The following is a 14,409-nucleotide window of genomic DNA, read 5'->3' as shown; positions in this document are numbered from 1 at the left end:
GACCCACAGAATCCCTTGCCCAGAGTAGGGGAATCGAGAACCAGAGGACATAAGTTTAAGGTGAGGGGGAAAGATTTAATAGAAACCTGAGGGGTAACTTTTACATGTAAAGGATGGTGGGTGTGTGGAACATGCTGCTGGAGGAGGTAGCTGAGGCCGGTACTATCGCAACGCTTAAGAAATATTTAGAAAGTTACATAGATGGGACAGGTTTAAAAGGATATGGACCAAATGCAGGCGGGTTGGACCAGTGTAGATGGGACATGTTGGCATGTGTGGGCAAGTTGGGCCGAAAGGCCTGTTTCCATGCTGGAAGACTCTGTGACTCTAACAACACAATTAATAATTCTAGTTTTGACATCAGTATAGACAACTTGGTTTGAGAACTGGAGGCACGAGAGAGTGCAGACCCTGGAACAAAAATCGAGCTGCTGGATGAATTTGGGTTTCAAGCAGCATTTATCCACGAGAGACTGTCCATTTCCTTTGACAAATGTTGCCTGACCTACTGATTCCGGCCAGTGGCTCATGTTTTTAAATGTGAGAATGGGCAGTTACAGGCGTCACTGGATCAATACTATTTCAAATATGTAAGCAATCCACGCTATATTATTGTTCGTGATGCTCCTAAAATAAATCAATGGCCACTTTCTGTCCACAATGAGAAAGGACATTTGTTCTTTAGAAGCTTAAATTCTGTTAGGGCACATCTTTCCTTGCAGTAGTTTGTATTTGTGGTACTGAAGTAAGCTGCCCGCTTCTTTGGTCAAACTGTAGGACTTTAGCCATTTGCCAACCTTACTGAGTAATTTTAACCACCATTACATAGTCATTACAGTCGGTCAGTAACTAATCCAACTGTAGTTTGGTATTTTTCATTAAAATATTTCTTATGTGAATTTTTTATTGTAAATTGATGTGTCAATTTTTTTGCATGATTTAATAAATATAAATGTTTGTTCTAAATGTTAGTGAAATGCATTTATTACTGCTTACTACAAATAACATATCCATTATGTAAATGTGAACAGTTTTTGACATATTGAAAATGCCTAATATATTGCGGTCTTTAAAATTCACTACCTTACTTAGGTTTATGTACCACACTAAATCTCTCTCTCTCTCTCTCTCTTTTTTTTTTTTTTTTTTTTTTTTAAATTCCAAGACTTTATTCAACACATCAAATAATACAACAGATCACGTCATACACAAAACGAAATTACATTATACCAAGTGTCATTATAGTACAACATTACAATCATTATTCACAATACTCTCAACCCCTCGCGGTGACCAGCGCCCACGGAATACCTCCAAAGTCCCCGTGAACACCGCATGTTCCCTCTCCAGGGACACACGTGCACGGACGTAGGCCCGAAAGAGGGGCAAGCAGCCGACCCTTGCCTGACCATCCATCGCCTGCTGCCTGGACCCGCGTATGGCCATCTTGGCCAGGCCCAGGAGTAGACCGACAGGTAGGTCCCACCCTCCCACTTGGCTCTCCCCACAACCTGCCTTGTGTCCAAACACAAGAATCGTAGGACTAAAATGTAACCAGAACTTTAGCAACAACCCCTTCAGATATTGATACAGGGGCAGTAGCCTCTCACACTCCATATAAATGTGGAACACGGTCTCTTCCTCGCCACAGAAAATACAGGCAGCGGACGAGTCCGTGAACCGACTCAAAAGTTTGTTACATGCCACCGCTCTGTGCAGCACTCTCCACCCCAGGTCCCCAATGTAAAGGGGGACAACTCCCTTGTAGAGGGACCCCCACTGGGGACCTTCCCCGCCTTCAGGTGGTAACACCGTCCGCCATGGAGTGTCGGGACGGGAGACGAAGGCAAGGAGGTGCAGAATGTGCAGGAACATTCTATACAGTGAGCGTCTCTTCGCGTCACGAAACGGCACGCTAATCATCTCCGAAAGGCGGCTCAGGTTGTGTGGAGCCGGTGCCCGAGATATGTCCCGGAACCGAGGCCCGATGAGCAGATCTGACGGAGCGGGTAAGAGCTCATTCAAAACCACTCTAGGCTCGCGCCTCTCCTCGACACCCGCCATGATTTGGTGAGGACCGGCCACTCCCGCAGCCGCAACATCCCCCTCCCCTCGTGGAGCAACACGCTGGCTGAAAACAACCAGATTCCTCACTCTTAACACATCCCGGTAGAAAACAGGCAAGCCCCTTAGGGCGGGTCGACTGATGCCCGCTTCCGGGAGCCGCGAGACCCCCCTTAGACAACGACCCCGTCGGAAAAAATACGTGGCCAAAACGTGCCATCTGGGGGGGTTCTCTATATACATATACCTCCTCAGAGTCCTGAGGCGGAGAGCTGCCACCTGGGTACGCACGCATACCAAGGACTGGCCACCCTCCTCTAACGGGAGACTCAGGACCGCTGCGGAAACCCAGTGCTTCCTATTTCCCCAAAAGAAGTCCACCAGCTTCTTCTGTAAAGCATTTACAAAAATGGAAGGCGGGACAAGAGTAGCCAGCCGGTACCATAACATGGAGGCCACCAGCTGGTTTATGACCAACACCCTCCCCTGAAAAGAAAGAACTCCAAGCAGGCCTGACCAGCGCCCCAGCCTGGCAACCACTTTCGTCTCCAACTCCTGCCAGTTTGCCGGCCAAGCATCTTCAGTGGGACTCAGGTACACCCCCAGATAGAGGAGGTGCGTGGTGCTCCATGCAAACATTACCATCTCCTCTGGCAGGGAGTCCACCTGCCACTGACCCACTAAAAGTCCAGAGCACTTGCTCCAATTAATCCTGGCAGAAGATGCAGCCGAGAATATCTTCTGGCAATCACGCATCCTCCGCAGGTCACCAGGATCGGTGAACATGAGGAGTACATCATCGGCATATGCCGAAAGAACCAACTCCACCCCCGGGCCCGGTAGGGCCAGGCCTGTCAACCTCCTCCGAAGAAGACACAGGAACGGCTCCACACAGACCGCGTACAACTGACCTGACATGGGGCACCCCTGACGGACCCCCCTCCCAAAATGAAAGGGAGCCAACAACGCACCATTAACCTTCACAAGGCACTCCACTGCAGCATACAAGAGGCGGACCCGGGCCACAAAATGCGGTCCAAATCCGAACGCTTGCAACGTCCCGAAAAGGTATTCATGCTCTACCCTATCAAAAGCCTTCTCCTGATCAAGAGACAGAAAAGCAGCTGACTGACCAGTTCCCTGTGCTAGATGAATCAGGTCCCTAACCAGGTGGATGTTATCCTGAATGGACCGACCAGGGACTGTGTAGGACTGGTCATAGTGAATCAACTGAGACAGCACGGAGCCCAGGCGATTTGCCATCGCACGTGCAAAAACTTTATACTCTGTGCATAGGAGAGAGACCGGGCGCCAGTTTTTCAACAAGCGGAGTTCCCCCTTCTTGGGCAGCAGGACAACAACTGCTCTACGCCACGAGAGGGGCATCTCCCCGGTCGCCAGGCTCTCCCTCAGAACCAACATGTAATCACCCCCCAGGATACCCCAGAAAGCTCTTACAAACTCTACCGTCAACCCATCCAGCCCGGGGGACTTACCCCTCCTGAGCTGATGCAATGCACGAGTCAACTCCTCCAAAGATAAAGGGCCATCAAGAATATCGGCCTCCTCCCTATCCATAATCGGTAGACTCTCCCACAGGTCCTGCTGAGCTTCCCCACTGACTCCACCTGCGGTGAACAGGGATCCATAAAAGGACCTGACCAAGGCACTAATCCTCTCTGGATCCGTGACAGAGGAGCCATCATCTGCTAGCAGCTCCACGAGCTGTTTGCGGGCTCCCCGCCCTTTCTCCAGAGAGAAAAAGAAAGGCGAAGCTCGATCCAGATCGTGCAGCATCTGGACCCGCGCCCTCACATAAGCGCCTCGGGACCGCTCAAGTTGCAGGTTCCTCAAGGCTTCCTTCTTCTCATGAAACACACCCCATTTGCAAGATTCACCTCCAACCTGACCCAGGCGAGACTCTGCGTCCCTCAGCTCCCTCTCAAGCTTCTCAACCGCTGAGTCCCGCCGCCCGGTCGACCCCCACGTGTATTCCTTACAAAAAATACGGATGTGAGCTTTCCCCACATCCCACCACTGCCTAAGGGAAGAGAAGCACCTCTGCCTCTCTCTCCACCTCACCCAAAACCGACTGAATGACTCCCGGAAACACCGATCCTCCAGCAGCCGGTTATTAAAGTGCCAGTACGCAGACCCAGCCCGAGCGCACGCTGGATTAAAATCCGCACGCACCAGACAATGGTCCGAGCATGGCACCAGCTGCATTGAGGCCGCTGAGACACGGGAAACAAACGCTCGGGAGATATATATTCGATCAATGCGGGAACCTCCGCCCTCAGACCTCCGCGAAAAAGCAGTGGAGTCTGGGTTGAGGTCCCGCCACACATCTACCAACTCAAAAGAATCAATCAACCCTCTCAGCTTCTTCGCTACAGCAGGGGCACACTGAGTACCAGAACAATCTCGCACCTCAAGTGTGCAGTTAAAGTCCCCCCCAAGGAAGACACACTCTCCCCTATCAATAGTGCTCAACAGAGCACTCACCTCCTGAAGTAGGCCGGACTGCATCGTGCCGGAGCTGGGGGCATACACGTTAATGAAATGCAACGGCATGCCATCCAGGCTCACGGCCAGATGGAGCAAACGTCCTGGCACAACTTCTTGCACTTTTATAATATTGGGCAGGAAATTCTGAGCCAACAGAATGGCCACCCCACTCGAATTTGAGCTAAGATGACTCATATAGACCTCACCTTCCCACTCCAATCTCCAGGTGGGTTCATCACTGACAACAGTATGCGTCTCCTGCAGAAAACACACTGCAAATTTCCCCTCCCTAAGGACCGATAAAAGCTGGAATCTGCGAAAACTCGCTCTACTCCCATTTAAATTTAGGGTAACTAACGTGAATGCACTGGTACATTAGTTTGAAATCCTCCCACTTCTCCTCCTGGGCTCTGTATCCCTCTCTTTTAGGAACTCCAAAAAGCTCCTAAGCTGGCCCTGCTCAGAGCCTGGAAGATCACTATCCTCGCTGGCAAGGATAGCCTCGAGAGTTTCAACTAAGGCCGACAGATCACCCCACCGTCTCTTAGCAGCCTCAAACTTTGTCTTGTTGGTTCGACTTGTTTTTAGGAATTCCAGCAACTCGCAGATAGCACTTGCATGAGACTCGTCCTTGGTTCCTGGGCTATCGGCCAAGTTTCTCGCACCTGACACAACACGCTCAGCATCACCAAGGTCATTTTCAGAAGTCGAAAGATCAGAGCTCTCTGGAATTTCGCAAACCCCTTCACACAAACTGGCCCCATCCGTCTCCCCCTCCTCCGACATGTCACCACCCCCAGGATCAATGCCGGGGAAGGGTCCCGAAGCCCCTATCCGCATCACGCAGCCAACTGACTGGCTGGGCTCCTGCGCTCTGTCCTCACCCTCCACATCTGGGCCTGGGGAAGAGAAAACAAGAGGCATCCCCAGGGTCTGTGGTAAACTGGCACCCCCAGAATCCGAAAGAAGGTCGCTGCCCGAAACAACTCCGACCTCCACAGCACCGAAAGCACCCCCTCCACTGGCAACACCCAGAGGCTCTCCACCAGTCTTTTTTCTCTCCCCTGCCAACTCAGCCGGCAGTACAATACACACCTCGGCACCTCCACTCGCTCCAATATTGAGCACTGATTGGTACACCATTCCCCCCGGCCCCCCTCCCTCGGGCTGACTCTGCTCATCCCCCGTCTCAGGGTCCACACTACCAGGGGAGCTTGTCCCACCCTCCTGCGTGCTAACACCCTTAGTAGGCCTCTGAAACGAGGGGACCTCCTCCGACCCAGAGGACGCACCCCCAGGAGAGCCAAGATCAACACACGATGAGATACCTCCCTCGGAGGGCCCCTGTGACGAAAGAACCTCCCCCCGCCCAGAGGACACCGCTCCAGAGGTGTCTATCCCGTCACCTGACGCTATGGTACCCTCGAGAGATCCCTGAAGCGGAGGCTCAACCTCCAACCCAGAAGACTCATTTCCTGACCTCCACCCACATCGGTGGTGGAAGGACTGGAAAACTGCACCCCCCTTACTTTGGACTCACGTCTTTGCTCTTCCTCGCCAGGCCCAATCCTCCTTTTTGTCCCACTAGCATGCGGCGGTGTGGTGACCTCCATAAAGGAAGGGTCTTCCGCCTCCACACTACCTCCAGCCACTTTACCACCCGCACGTGTTACCTTCCCTACTCCCGTCAGAGCCACCTCAGCTCCTTGCTGGGCCACGGCAGTTTCACTCTGGGCCTCCCTGGAGCTGACAGGCACCCCTTGGGTGATCTCCGCACTCGGCAGTTGCACACCCACCTGCTTTTGACTCGCTTGGGTAATCTTTTTCTGCTTCTTCTTCTTCTTCTTCTGCAGCTCCCATTTCTCTCCACCCTCCCCCTGTGCCTCACCTTCAGCCACCCCCACATGTTCAGAATGTAGGGGGTGGGGGCCCTCGCTGCCCCGGGTCCCCAAGGCGGAAACTACAGACCCAGAAGGGCTATCCCCGCTGCCCCGGATCACCGAGGCAGTGCCAGCAGCCACAGCCAGGTCAGCGCTTCCACCCCGCCCCTCTGAGGCATGACGAGCCACCGCTGATGGGCCAGCAGTGCATTCCTGGGCTGCTGCGCTAGAGGTTCTGGCAGCGACCCCGTGATTAGGACATTCCCTACGGAGATGTCCATAACCACCGCACGCATGACACCGTGCCTTTCCCCAACTCCAACGCACGGTTCTAGGGAGACCCCTACACTCCACCTCGAAACTCCCCTCATCGCCTTCCCCCTCCCCCACCATCACGAACACCCGGCGTTCGAAACTGAGAATCCCTTTTTCCTCCGGGTCCCCCCCAGGGTGCATGAGCCTAAAGCACTTAGACCGCACCTCCCCAATCTGAGGCAGGTGTGGAATGAGTGTCGCATCCGGAATACATGTAGGGCAACTCCGCAGGAGAACCGGTCTCACCCTGGACACCCATGGTCCACCTGTATATGGACCTCCCCCACTGAAATCCCCCTCTCCACCACTGTGGCCACATCCTCCCGTTTCTTCAATATCATCTCAACCTTTCCCCTCTCGAGCTCGGAAGAGACAATAGCCCCCCTACCAAGAAGGGCATTCAAAGCCTTCGTAATTGCTCCCCTGGACATCTGGGGCCCAGTTTGAACCGAGATACCAAAACTGTCCCAGTCCAAGTCAACATGAGGCTCATGTTCAGATGGCCTCGCTTCCGCTGCTGATGTCGCTGCTGCGTAGCTCCTCGCCTTCGTCCGCGCCCCCGCCATCGCCATCCGGGTAGAGGCACAAACCAGCTCCCGTCCCTCCAGCAGCTCAGCAAATTAATTCCCAGGGACAGTCACAGTCCAAAGCAATCCTCAAAAAGCAAAGTCCTCCAGCTGAAGAAGGAAAGTTCCAAACTCGTCCACGCCAGAAAGCCAGGTCACCCTTTCTTGCCGAACGCAAAAGCACCGTCTTCACATTAGGCCAGGCAGCCGCACTGTGCAAAATGGCTTTAGGGCAGAGAATCAGTGCCAAAACACCGCAAAGGCACCGAAAAACTTCAAACCCTCGATATCCAGGCACTCTTGGCAGTCCGCCAATGACAGCCGCACCCTGCTCCCTCGACAATGCAGAAAATTATCAAGGGATTTTCACGCTAAATGGAGGAGTCTCCAGCAATTGAGAGGAGGAGAGTACAGGTGAATTCAGTTAGGCATTAGGACTCGGAGTGTAGCGATTCATAGATGATTTGATGATTTGGTTGCTTGATAACAGCTGAGAAGGAATGTTCCACAACATCCTCTCTCGCTGCTCCCCCTCTGTGATTCCTCCTGCTCTGCATTTCCTTCATCATTGTTCTTTATCTCTCCACATCTCCGTCTATATCTCTCGTTTCCCTTATCCCTAACCAGTCTGAAGAAGGGTCTTGACCCGAAACATCACCCATTCCTTCTCTCCAGAGATGCTGCCTGACCCGCTGAGTCACTCCAGCTTTTTGGGTCTATCTATGGAGAAGAGACAGTATGTCATACTTAATCATACTTCAGCTGCACATCTGTGTCACACAAATACTTTCTTTTGTGAATCATATCCTGTTTCTTATTAGAAAATCTTGATTCTTTAGTAACTTGGCTGTTGCAAATATTTTTTCTCTCAAATAGATTCATATTTTGTGCATATATTTATTTGCTTGAAGAATTTTAGTTCTCAGTTACGTTGCATGAAGGATTTCTATTAAACTTCAAGAAAATCTTGAAAGTTCTATCCGAAAATTAGAAAGCTAAAATCAATATAACAGCTAAACTATTAGAAAATGAAATAATGCACCATCTTCTTCCCTCATAAACCTGATATTCGTGGCAATATTTTCCCGTAGTATTTACAGTTGTCTGTATATGTCCACTTACAGAAAAATAAGTTGTTAATATTGCAAATAATATTAATGCAGAATAACTACTTAATAAGTGACACTGCCATGGGAATATAGAATTCAGTTTCAGGTGGAAAAACATTTCTGGAAAGATATACCTTGATCCCAGATTGGAAAAGGTTCTCTAAGATTTTTTTTTGATGAGTGAGAAACACCCGACTGTAATAATGCAGGATTATTTTTCAAACCTGTATTTTGCTTACGTACAACTGCCAAATGTAAATTCCGATTTAAGCAGCACAATTAACTGAAGGTGCATACACTCATTCGTGCCTTTGATCTTTCTAGGTATTTGTTGGCCTTATTGTGTATTATATTTCACAAACGCTGCATGATTGGGAGGTTGGCCCATTCGGTTCATATTACACCTGCAGCCCACTGGATCCTTGATAGCACAGCTTTCAAAATGACTCTCCATCAAAGTTAATAAATTGCGAATTGTCTCACCATGCAAGTGGATCACACGGTAGCCACCTGGAAGGAACATCTGCCCCTCGGATACTTTGAGTTCCCTCTCGCCACTGAGGACATGTAAATACTATTGCTGCATCTTGTCTATGCCAGGCTATAGAGACTGAAACCTGGCACAAAGCAAGCTGCTGTCATGTATGGAGTTATGTAGCACGGAAACTGACCCTTCAGCCCAACTTGTCCATGTTGACCACGGTGCCTTTCTGACCTCATCCCATTTGTCTGCATTTCTCCCCAAGTCTTTCCTATCCTTGTACCTGTCCAAATGTTTTACAAATGTAGCCGTTCTACTGCTTCCTCTGGCAGCTTGTTTTATATGCCCATCACCCTCTGTGTGGGAAAACACGCCCCTCAGGTCCCCTTTAAATTTTTTCCCCTCTCATCTGAAACCTGTGCCCTCCAATTTTAGAATCTCCTACCTTGGGAAAAGACTATGAGCATCAATCTTACTTAAGCCCCTCGTTGTTTTATAAATCTCTATATCCTCACCCATCAGTCACCTTTACTCCAAGGAAGAGTGTTCCAGCCTGTCCAACATCCTTGTGAATCCCTTTGTTTTTAGTAATAGTCATTATTTTATTGTTGCATGTACTCAGATACAATGAAATGCTTGTTTTACATATAATCCTGCAAAATCATGCTCTACCTAAGCACATCATACATAAATAAAACTGTGCAATGATTTCTGAGGCAGTACATAAAGAGTCATCACATTTCTAGTGCCAACTTGTAGCTTTCGAGTGTCGAGTCTTATTTTGGCTTTTAAGGTCCTTCGGCACTTTCACTAACTTAAACACGTCCTTCCAGAATGGCACAGAATATTCCAAGTGCGGTCTCACAAATGTCTCGTACAGCTATAACACGACGTCTCATCTCTTGCATTCAGTGCCCCATCTGATGAAGGCAAGCATGCCATATAACTTCTTCACCACATCGTTTACCCATGTCGCCACTTTCAGGGAGCTGTGTACTCTCAATTCTACAAACCTCTCCGTTGTGTATGTCCTGGTCTAACTTCTAAAAACTCATCACTTCACACTTGTCTTATTAAATTCCATCTGCCATTCCTTTGCACAATTGATCCCAATCGTGCCTAACTTTAGACAAGCTTCTTCACTGTCCACCACACCAACAATTTTGGTACAATTGACAAACATACCAAGTAAACAGCCTGCAATATTATTGCCTCCTAAATTTCTACCCTAGCTTAATTTTGAAACCCATATTTACTAGAGCAACTTCTTTTTATTTTTTATTTTTTTTAATTTATTAGAAGTAAGTACAGTAATGTGGCACCAAGGTGCCAAATATATATTGGCATGTTACATTTTATGTACAGCTTCATTTAAAAAAAAATAATAAAAGAGAGAAAGAGAATAATAATAGAAAATAGAAAAATGTGTGATGTATGGTGTGTGAAAAAGAAAAGGGAAGAAAGAGAGAAAGTGAGAGGAAAAAAAAAGAGAATAGAAAAAAAAAGAAAAAAGAAAAAAAAAGGAGAGAGAAAGAGAAAGAGTAAAAAGTAGGAGATTATAGGAGGTACACAAAAATGCTGGAGAAACTCAGCGGGTGCAGCAGCATCTATGGAGCAAAGGAAATAGGCGACGTTTCGGGCCGAAACCCTTCTTCAGAGATTATAGGAGATAGGTATTTATATTCTTGACCACCCTTCACCCAGTCCTGAAACAATTGTTTTTTACGATTTTGTTGCACCATATGCTTCCAAGAAGTCGATAAATGGAGACCAACTCGTTAAGAATTGGTCTGGTTTATCTGTTAGGAGGAATCGCATTTCTTCAAGATGTGCTGTGTCCAACATGTTTAAAATCCACATTTTAAGCGTTGGTATGGGTGTATTTTTCCAAAATTTAAGTATGTTCTTTTGGCATTATTAACCCATAATTAAAAAATGAATTTTGAAATGTGTTCAATTTGTTCCCGTCTCCCGTTACTCCAAGTATAATCATTTCAGTGTTGGGCTCCATTTTTATCTTGAATAATTTTGTAAATATTTCAAAGATATCGCTCCAGAATTTATGAAGTTTTATGCAGGAAACAAAAGAGTGTGGTATAGTGGCATTTTGAAATAAACATTTATCACAAATGGGAGCGCAACTTATAAGTGTAAGACAATCAAATTAGTTGAACAGCATAATATACTTCCTCAGAATTTTTTTTTCTCACTTTCAAAGCTCCTTGAGGTAAAGCACAGCACTGTCTCCACACCCTGTCCTCAGCCTATTACAAGCTTCAGCAAAGTTGCTCAGTGGTAGAGTTATTGCCCTACAGCACCAGGGACCCAGATTCGATTCTGACTATGGGTGCTGTCTGTATTGAGTTTGTACATGCTCCCTGTGACCGCATAGTTTTTCTCCTGGTGCTCCTCTTTGCTCCCGCATTCCAAAAATGTACAGGTTTGTTGGTTAATTGGCTTCTGTAAATTTCCCCTAGTGCAAAACTAGGATAACATAGACTGGTGTGAACAGGTAGGACAGGAACTGGTTTGTCAGCGTGGACTCTGTGTGCTGAAGGATCTGTTTCCATGCTGTATCACTAAACTACTCTAAGCTCCCATAAAAAGCAATGCTGCAATAACAAGCAATCTGAACGTGTAATGATGGAATAGGGAATGGCCATGACAGGATTAAGATAAGATAGACACAAAAAGCTGGAGTAACTCAGTGGGTCAGAAGGCATCTCTGGAGAAAAGGAAATGGTGACGTTTCGGGTCGAGACCCTTCTTCAGAATGAGAGTCAGGGGAAAAGGAAATCAAGATGAATCTAATGCTATACAAAACCCTTGCCAATGTAAAAACTCCACTGTTTAGACATTTTTGCTGAAACAAACCTTGTTTTTCAAGAACGACAACTGAGAAATTTTTCTGAATAAAAATAGAATAAGAAAATGTTACTCAAATCTGGTCGTTTAGAAATTCACTGTCTTACAATAAGATTTGGATAGGTTGGGTGAGTGGGCAGATGCATGGCAGATGCAGTATAATGTGGATAAATGTGAGGTTACCCACTTTGGCGGCAAGAACAGGAAGGCAGATTATTATCTGAATGGTGTCAGATTAGGAAAAGGGGAGGTTCAATTGAGTGTCATTGTACAACATTTACTGAAATGAAGCATGCAGATACAGCAGGCAGTGAAGAAAGCTAATGGCATGTTGGCCTTCAATGCAAGAGGACTTGAGGCAGTGCTGGCTCGAAGGGCTGAATTGCCTACTCCTGCACCTGTTTTCTGTGCCAATGTGTCTATGAGTTGTTGTCCAGATTGCTTTTCTATCAAATTAGTCAGAGAGCAGTGACACCACAAGCTCTTTGGCTCATGAACTTTGAAATGCTGGTTTTCACATATTGGGGAATATAGATTCTCAGAAAATAGGTTCAACATCTCACCCAATGGTAATGAGTGGAGTAACTTGATTACTGCAGTGAGTACGGAATTCTGCTTTAATTGGCTTTGCATTATTAGCTTGGTGTTTTCCAAACACAAGACTCTGCTCTCACTCCCCATTCCCCCACTAGTAACAAGGGCAGTCCCCCTTGTCCTCACCTTCCACCCTACCAGCCATCACATACAACCTGAAACTCGACCTGAAACGTTGCCTATTTCCTTCGCTCCATAGATGCTGCCTCACCTGCTGAGTTTCTCCAGCATTTTTGTCTACCTTCGATTTTTCAGCATCTGCAGTTCCTTCTTAAACATTTACAACCTAAGTTCTTCTGAGTATTTCTGATGCACAAAAAGTCTTGGACATAAAATCTATGGATTGTAAATAAAGAATGACCTTGCTATTCAACTTGCATTTATTCAGTGCATTGAAATCCCATGACACCAATAACAAAATCAACATGTCAAAGGCTGCAAGCAGGTTGAGGAGGATGATATTAATTGTCACGTGGGATGTCACTTGTCACTTTGATGTGAACTGCTTTAGTTCTGTGATTGTATGCAACTTCATGGGTAAGAACATGGATTTGTAGGCAAAACACACTCATGGGTTTGCTGACTCTGCATGTTTCTGTATGTGGGGAGCAAGTGTAGAAGGGACTGAATATTGCCCCAACTTTTTGACATTGGTTATGATAATGCCACAAATTTCTATCTACTTCTACTGAACATGCTCTCAATATTCCACAGTGTGGAAGGATCTGAAGTTCACCATCACTTCAGAAGATCCACCAGCTAATGCAAACTTCTGAAAAGGTGGCTTTTTGTTTTTTGTTTTTTGTACAGAAGTCCGTATTGTACTAAGCTTGCATTTCTGACACTCATTTAATGTGCTGGATGTGAGAATGTAACATTGTACAGGGCAATTTATTTACCCCATATTATATGGTTAATTAAAACATTTCATGCATTCAGAGATTTTTTTAAATTGGAAAACTACATTGGTAGGCTTGTTCTAAAGCTTGTAAACCCATCTTGCTCATAATGATTGCTGATTATTAATTTGTATCGTATGATTGTATGCTTATTCATTGTGTCATTGCACTAACGGGCCTGAAAAGCTGCAGCTAGAGCGAATGTAAGTGTTTTGTTCCCAGTGCATATAACAATGAACCACTCTTGACTCTCTTGGTTCTTTGGAGGAGAAGGAAATTAGCAAATCGTGACGTATGGAGATTGACTCTCGTTACTGGCTCATCATTGTAGCTCAGTTTGTTTCTGCAGATCTTGTTGTACCATCTTGTCCTCTGGGCATTAACTGCATTATTGCAGCGATGGTATCAGAACTGAGGCTCCCCTTAGGGATTTACCCGATTGGCCTCACTGAAGTTGAAGCAAGTGAAGTGGAAGCTTCAAGAGCAGTCATGCCAATTCTGGGCTCACAATTTGGAAAGGCAAACATATACTTCGACAAATTGATGGAGGAAAAGGGAAAATGTTCCAACCTTTCTTCACTGTCTACAGACTTTGTTTAATATCATCAGGAACTACAGCGGAATAACAGAAACAGCGGAATAATAGAAATAATCTATAATCCCTCTCTGGATTTCTTGTGACACCAGTATCAATCAATATGCCAGAAATGCTGAGGAAGGAACTGCAGATGCTGGTTTACACTGAAGATAGACACAAATGTCTGGAATAACTCAGTGTGACAGGCAGCGTCTCTGGAGAAAAGAAATGGGTGCCAATTTGGGTTGAGACTGAAGAGTTTGAAGATGGGTCTCGACCCGAAACATCACCCATTCCTTCTCTCTAGAGTTGCTGCCTGCCAACTAAGTTATTCCTGCATTTTGAGGCTATCTTCAATATACCAGAAAGTTGGTTAGTCTAGACCAGTGGTTCTCAAATGGGGGTACGCGTACCCCTGGGGGTACGTGAAGGCACTCCAGGGGGTACGTGAGATTTTAAAATATAGGCCTACATATATGTAGGCCTATATTTTTGCGCTGGTTAGGGGGTACTTGGCTGAAAAAATATTTCACAGGGGGTACATCACTGAA

The sequence above is a fragment of the Amblyraja radiata genome, chromosome 17 (assembly GCF_010909765.2).
Source record: "Amblyraja radiata isolate CabotCenter1 chromosome 17, sAmbRad1.1.pri, whole genome shotgun sequence".
Taxonomy (NCBI): Eukaryota; Metazoa; Chordata; class Chondrichthyes; order Rajiformes; family Rajidae; genus Amblyraja; species Amblyraja radiata.
Note: the sequence above shows the minus strand (reverse complement) of the source record.